At 37.1% G+C, this 8,505-nt stretch overlaps 1 pseudogene; it reads right to left on the reverse strand.

The window, feature by feature from the left end:
- Positions 1 to 4,331: 4,331 nt before the first annotated feature.
- LOC140830619 (KH domain-containing protein At4g18375-like) lies at positions 4,332 to 8,270 on the reverse strand (annotated as a pseudogene).
- Positions 8,271 to 8,505: the final 235 nt, after the last annotated feature.

Raw genomic sequence — 8,505 nt, forward strand, 5'->3', positions numbered from 1 at the left:
CGAGAAGAATATTCTTTTATATTCAAAGATCAAGTCAACCCAAGTTTCGAGGACGAAACTTTACATAAGGTGATAGGAATGTGAAACCCCGACTTTTTCTGGTGATAAGAATTTTTATGATAAGCCTAATTTTGGGATAAATAAACCAAAATCTATGATTTGATAAGATATTGATACCAGATAAAAATATAAGATTTGATAGGATATTGATATCAGATAAAGATATAAGATTTGATATGATATCGATTCTAGATAAAGATTTGATTCAGAATTCAAACGAAAAGATAATACACGATCTCGATAGCAGTTCAACCCTCTATAAATAGGAGAAGCTCCCATTCAGAATTTGCACATCAAATTTTCGAGTTTTGCTCTCAAAATTTCCAAATTCCTCTCCAAAATTCTGCACGAGTTGTCAAAATTCTGTTGAATTTCAGAAACTCGTTTCTCTCGCTCGGGTACTTGGAATCTAATCTTCACCGTTCAGAATGTGCTTTCATATGTTTCAAATAACATATCCATATTTCGGCCAAATCCAACGGTTAGTTTTTTGTTTATAGCATTCGCAAGAAAACTGCTCAGATTTTAGGCGGAAATTCAGTATACCTTCGGTTTTGTCCATAAGCAGATAAAAAAGAATTTCAAACCCAATCTCCACCGTTCATAATGTATTTGACGAATGTTTAAACGTACTGTGAAATTTTGAGCCCGATCCAATGGTTCAATAAGGCGCAAAGAATTTTTCAAGACGGCTGATTTTTCGAGCGATGTGCTGTTGCGATTTCGAAGTGTCGGTTGTATGATTCTTCTATGTTTCTTGAATTCTTCGTGTTTTCTTCAAGGATTAAAGTAAGTGGGCTTGTTTTAAATGTGTACATTTCGGTTATGCATTTCGTGTGTTTTAAAAATTCGGTCGAGTACAATTCTTCTTCTACACCCTTCTGGTTACAATTTTTGGCATGAGTTGTGTTTTGACACTTTGAGAATTTAACTTGATATGGGTGGGAATCCCAACCATACGTACCTTTACGCGGTGGAGGAGGTAACCGCTATACGGCCTCGTCCCCTTAGAGGAGTAAAAATTAGGGACTGATATCAGTAAACCATAGAAAGTTGAGGAATCTCAGTGTCTGGTAAAGGTTATGCATGTGATATGAATGATGTTATGTAAGTCATGTGATTTCGAAATTTTATGCATGTTGTTATATTGTGCTCGAACGGCTCCCGCTTGCTGAGTATTTCCCAAAACACTCACCCCTTACTCTACCCTCCCTAGAGAAATCAGAAGAAGAAATAGAGAAAGAAGAATCAGACACCAGTTTTTGGACTGATAGTGGACACATGAAGAATTTTGATTAAGAATATATTCTTGTGAGTTTTAATTCAAGTTAAAAACGCTTCCGCATATTTTTTTTATCTTTTTCAGAGAACTATTATAAGGACGACTCCATTTTTATCGTATTTATGATATAAACTGGTTTTGGTTTATACTGTACTACGAGGCTTGTTGTTTAGCAATTATGTGATTGTCTAATACCGCCGGTGTCGACTAACCCCGGTCTTGGGGCGTGACAATTCCACCACGGTGGAAGTCTTCAACCACATCATTGACCATTCCTACAATCACATCCCCCTATCAATTGAGAGCGCCAACATGTTGTTCCCACTATCCACTCTTGAGTCAAATGTTCTGTTGTTGAATTATACAATCACGCCTCTCTTTAAGTTTGATAAATCTATGTCTTTAGCCCCGAGAGGACGTAAATTGGAATGCCTGGGTCGATAGACTGAAAAAATTCGATGGGAGTGTCTGGCAAAAACAAGGTCTTTATCAATTCGTTCAAATGTCCACCGTTGACCTTACCTTTAATATGGATCTCCTTGAAGGTGCCATTAGGTTGTGGGCGCCGCATATAATTCTTTTATATTCCCCAATGGCCCCATGTCTGTAACTTTACATTATGTCTTTCAACTTACGGGTCTTCCACTCATAAGGAATGAATCTGCCAGACTAGTGGAAACTTCAGACTTGCCCTAACTCCTTGATCAATATTTGAACCAATCCTGCTACTCCTAGGTTGTTTGCTGTTGGTGTGGGCTGAAACAAACCTTCCCCACTAGTGAGGAGCGCATAGCTTCTATGCGGGTTCTGATATGCAAGTATCTTTTTTGTCCTTTTTCCGGAAAACCTACCATGAAATACCTTGCCCTTGCTAGGTCTTTGAGTGTTGGGCAGGTACACGGTCTGGTGTTATGTTTCTGGTGTCCCTTTACCACTGGTTAAACATAGCTGTGAACGACGCATCCCTTTCTAAGCTCAATGGAGTTATGTGGATCCTCCAAATGTGGTTGTTTTCTTATTTTCCTGAGCTAAAATCTCCACCGAGACCCCTTCCTGAGCATTTATCATGGAAGGAGCTCATGTCTTGTCGGAGCGACTTCACTATTGCAGAGGTTTGTTCTTTTCTGCAACCTTTGTCTTTCGCTCAGGCGGTCCATCTTCCTCTTTATTACCACAATTACGGCCGACGACTACCCATGGATCGGACACATGGCTACCAGCAAAAAAACCGATGTGTTATCCTATGTTAAAGATTTGCGCATTACCATCCTCCATCCTCGTTTCTTAGTAAATGACGGGACTTCCCCCCGCGATCAGAGTACCCACATCTTTGAATTCTATAATCCAGCTTTGTATCCTTCTCAATTGGGTTTATGTCCGACTATCCCCTCTAATGCTTTATACCTACCTCATCCACTAAATGATATGATGAAGATGGAATTGTCCCAGAAGAAGTTCACTTCCTTGTTTCTGATAGAGCTGTCATAATAAGCAAAATCTCTCTATGGTCAACATGAAGTTTGTTGAAGCCCCATCACCACCAAAAACTGCAACTCTTTCCTTCATAGCCTCTTTTTCGAACTGGTGTACGAGTCTTTCAACTGGTCTTCAATCTGCATCAGTTTCTTCTTCCTGTGACCGATTACCTTTCCCAGTGATAGAGGAATTCCTTCATTCTTCTCAATACACTTTGGAGGCATCGTGTCCCATCGAACGTTTTGTTAATCAGGAAAATTGCGGGGCGTGCCAGGCACGTGATCGTGCAAAAGTTGTGAAGTAATCTAAATTCTTGAATCAAATGTTGTGGATCTCAATTTGGTTGTACGTTCTAACTCTTTCGAAATGACTCCAAAAAAACGAAAACATAAAATGAGGAATATGATGAAATTACAGGAGGAATCCATTCACATCGAATCCAATTATATTGCTATGAACTTGATCAACGTTTTTACAAAGAAGATTGATGAACATATGGAATATTAGTAGACTTTCTACTGGAACTAGAAGTTGAAATAAACAGACATAAAATTGATATAAAATTCTGCAGAGTTTTGTTGTAGCTTGTTTTGTTGATTTGTCGATCCCGCTTCTCATTCTTTTTCTTTGCTTTTTGTCACATTCCACATGTTAGTTTAGACTGTAATCCACGATCTTCCATGTTGGGTAGTGCCTTTGACTCATTGCGTCGTGATTTTCCTAGGCCAACTTCAACTCTCTTGGGCTTTCATCTGTTGGGCTTTTTCTTATAGACTTCCAAGCTTTTGTGGGCTTCTGGATTATTTTTAGACACAATATCTTGTGAACATCACACCATATGACATAAATTTAAAAAATTGTCAGATTAAATGAGATGATCATGTGATCATCTCGTGTAAACAGTGTACAGTAATTGGTGCTCTGTTTTCAACACAGTAAAAGATCTAAATCCATTTTATATTCAAGCAAGATGTTAACACACTAAGACAATTTTTTACAAAATTTGGATGTGCATACAATCTATTTTTAGCTGTGAATTATGATAGTTTCTAGCTAGACCATTAATTGAAGCTATCGGTCAATGTTTGGTGATATTTCTTTATTTTCAATGTGAAACAGTTTTACATTTTTAATAGTGAAATGTGTTCCTTCTGCCAATATATACAATAAAAAAATAATATTTTTTACATAAAAATATTAATTTTTCATGGATGATTCAATAAAATATACATCTCACAAATTTGATCAATGAGACCGTCACTGGAATTTTTTCACATGGCTGACCTAAGTTAGGCAATTCGTGATACCAATAAAAACTCTATAATTGCAGTCAGATCGGAACAATATGGACGAACCATCCACGACAAATGTAATGAGGTACAAGTTGTTTGATTTTACAGAAATAGAAAGAGATTGACTTGTTTTGGCTGTGTGTTAATTCTAATCGACCTAATGAAGCAATATCCATGCGATCAGTTAAGTTCATACTGTAACGTCAAAAGTCAAAACCCGAACAACTAAATAAAATCTTTACTATGTAATCGTAAATGCATGGCCAAGGCAGAAAGGTGAATAAACAAATATTTGGCGACATTGTGTTTAAAAATAAAGATTAATCACTGTCTCGAATTCTTCCAAATTATATAAACAAAAGACCATATCCAACTAATCAGTTTCATCCAACGGCTATACAGGCAACCTCTAAAGGTGAAGTAGAGGGTATTTTTGCACGTTTGTTCGTGTCGTTTTCATCTTAATGCTGCAGTTCATCGAAAGGGGCGATATGCTGGCTTCAAATATCACGCATCATAGCTGTTTAGTGTCGCAGAGAACAGATACAAACCATACAAGTGTAGCGGAGAACAGATACAAAACATGTATCACATGCTCACTCATGACTGAAACTTACATGAAGCAATCCATATCACACTGAACATGGGATTAACTGACCAATGAAGCCAGCGAGAAGGACCAGGAAGTTGATAAACATCTTTTGGAGAGTACAGTTTTATGACATGATTCGATTAAACATATTGAATTTTCTTTTCTAACGAGTTGGCAGCTTGCATGCATGTTTAGTATGGTTTGATAGGGTTCAAATCATTTCAAAAAATGTGCAATATCAAGAAGCCAAAAAGTCCTAAAACCCCAAAAAACCAAAAGGAATAGTGCTCTGACTGAATAGGATGTCAAGAAAGAAATTGCAGGTTAAGCATAAAAAAGGAACCCGGACAGTACAAGTACAAGAAGTAAAACCATCATAAACAATGAAAGAGGTACGAATTCCAAATGGCTGAAAATTTTACCTCGCATCACCAGAGTGACCGGCTGAATTAGTGGTAACCACCACCACTCCCACTAGCCTGAATGAAAAACTTGGATCAGCCCAAAAAAGAAGGAAAATGCAGCGTAGTAAAACAACTTAAATGCTAGAATATAAATACTTTATGCAATAATTTCAGTTCAAAAATGGAAATACTAGTATATCAGGCATCAAAATGGCAAATATCCTTAATCAGACAGTTTGCTGCCCCTTGTAATGTTGTCGAAATTTGTTGAGTTCGAAGTAGAAACTACCTGTGAATCATCATAGCTCCCGTAACTGTCAGCCGAAGGCAAGGTTTTCGAGTTGTACCCTCCGGAGTAGTTTGAATATCCTGGATCATGCATTCTATTATCACGATTATGATAATTTGCACCTTCAAATTCCCCAACTGTTGGTGGAAGGTGAAGAGCAGGTCGTGATAATACTGATGAACTTCCCCCATTCTCAAACAAGTTAGCTCTCAATCGTTGCATCACTTGACATAATGCATTTCTGGCAGCATTCAGGTCTCCTGTTATCTGCTTGGATTTATAATATATAAATAACGCTGTACATTTTTAAAAAAAAAAAATTTAACGTTGATTTTGTTTCTCACATAAAAAAGTATGCTAATGGTGTCACCAACTTTTATAAGGTCTATTTATATGCTCAGGCACAAAATATACGAAGAAACAGAGCAGTGGCAAAACCATAGGGGGATGGCAGCACGGTCGTGATTCCCCTTTTCCTCTCCTACTGGAATTTTCAAATGGGTTAATAAAATTTTAAATATTATATAGGCAAAAATTGTTTCGAAGAGGCTGGTAGATAGATACACAACAATTAAACATCATATGTCTATATGCACAAGCACAAATTCATTTACCTGCACCATCTCATCATCTTCCGATGCAACTTTCGGAACATTTTCATCCGAAAAAATGCGAATGTTTGCTCTGGTAGTATTTCTCATGTTTTTAATGATAGCGCCGCCTTTACCAATAATACATCCAATTCTGGAGGCTGGTACAAGTAAACGAGTCGAAATCACAAGATCACCTGAATCTTTTTCTATTTTCTCACTGCACCGTTGTTGCAACAGCATTATTGCATCAATGGTTCGAGATGGACCTTCAAACATCTACAACAAATCACAACTGGATTAGCAAATGGATCAAACCTAGGTTAACTATAGAAGTAAACTTGAATAAAGCATGCCCACCTCCTTCGCAGAAACGGATATAACACAGTCATCTCCATCAGCACCAGCACTATCGACTACGATAATTGCTCCGGATTCCTGTCTAATTTGTTTAATAGTAGCACCACCTTTCCCAATAACAGCCCCAAGATTTTCAGTTGGGCAAACTAAACTTAGTGAAAATTCCTTTGGAGCAGAAGACCAATCTGGACCGTCATTTTGTGATTCATATAAGGACCCATTAATGAGGTCGCACCCACAAATGGGCCACCAGTGTTTGCGTTATTAAATGTAATCCCATTTCTATAAATGCTAGGTGAACTCAATAGTGTTTGCTGTGATCGCGAAGGATTATCATGAAGCCGTGATGCTATTTGGTAAAGAGAATTCATCACAACAGTGGTTTCCCCTGTTATCTGAGATTTTGAATGCGAGCAAATGATATTCAGTTATACCCAAAATAATGTGAATCTAACATTAAAAGCATTGCTCAACTGAAAATATCAGCTCGAAGTACCATTAATAACATTGACATGGCATGGACCATATTCCATTTATCAACAAAAAAATTTAAATTTCTCATTAAAATACCCACCAATGACAAAACTAACCATTTCGAGTAATCAGAAAATAAAATCAGATGGTACTACTCAGTTTTGGAAAAGCAAGAACTAGAAAGCAGAGATACTAATGTTTGAATTCCGACAAACCATTAGTAAAAAATAAACTCTATCATTCCATATGACTCGCAGGATATAGAGTTAGAGAAATGAACAAAACGTGTTTAGGAAACTTATTTAAAAAACATAAACCAAAGTTGTAAAAGTACCTGGATAAGCTCATCAGAACTCAAAGCACAAGGAGGTAAATGCTCGCTGCCCAAAATCCTAATCTGAGCATGAGTGTCATTACGTATGTTCTGGATTATTTGCCCCCCTTTGCCAATCACACAGCCGATCTGGTCCGACGGCACAAGCAAGCGGACCACAGCTTGGAGAGGTTCAGTCGAATGTGCCATTGACAGGTAACTCTTCAGCCATCACCCTTTCATGCACCCTAAATAATGCATCTTGCGCAGGTGAAACAGCCTCATTTCCATAACTATTTGTTTCAATGCTAGTGCTATAAATGGTGACTACACGTTCCTCACATCCTGGAATCGTTTCACTAATTCGAATCCTAGCCTGAGTCTGGGCTCTCAGTTGTTTAGCAATATCCCCACCAATTCCAATAATGCTTCCGATTTTTCGCAACGGGCACAAATAACGATAAACCGTATCATCGGGTCCAATGTGATTAGCTTCTTTTTCATCATTTCTAGGGATTCTTCTCCCTCCTCCATTTCCAGAGTAATCAGAGAGTATTTGAGACCGTTTGCCATAATCACTCCGCTGATCCATTCTATAAAAGGATTGAATACACCGGCAAACTGAATAAATTTCCCATCATACGAGGCGGCAATAAATCGATAATCCAATTTAATAAAGATCCACATTTTATCCACCCCCCAAACACGAACCACGACACACAATGAAGAAAAGTGGTGATAAAACAAAATTCATAGTCTGACCTGAGCAAACAAGATAAGGAACCATTTTATTCACATTTCTTACACCAAAAAGTGCTAATGATTTCCACCAACGAGAAGAAACCATTAAACTAAAAATGCTAATAATGCAAAAAAAACAAAAAACGATTCAACAATTCACGGAAATAGCAAAAAGATTGCACCTTTGTGAAAACAAGTAATCATTCCCATATTTATTTCATGTTTACCAATTCCCATAAAAAGTAAAGCATAACGGATGAAAACTTACAGTTCAGGCCGTTTAATTTCTTCGGATGGCGGCGCAAATGTCGTATGGAACCAGTACTGCGTTGTACTGTCTCTAACCGTATCGGAAATACCCCTTTTTGCCAGAAATTTTTTTGATAATATCTTCGAGTTTTTTTGTTGAAAATATCTTAAAACAGTTGGAAAATGTAATTTAATTTTAATTTTTAAGGGACAAAAAAATATATAAAAGAGTAGGCATTGTGAGATATACATTTTGTTTATTCTTTTATTGGTTTTTTTAAATTATTTAAAAAAATAGAAGTTGTGACTCAAATTCATTAATTTAAAAAATTAAAATAAGTAGATCGACATATATACACAATTTTTTTATTTTTTTGAAAAGT

The sequence above is a fragment of the Primulina eburnea genome, chromosome 4 (genome assembly GCF_022965805.1).
Source record: "Primulina eburnea isolate SZY01 chromosome 4, ASM2296580v1, whole genome shotgun sequence".
Taxonomy (NCBI): Eukaryota; Viridiplantae; Streptophyta; class Magnoliopsida; order Lamiales; family Gesneriaceae; genus Primulina; species Primulina eburnea.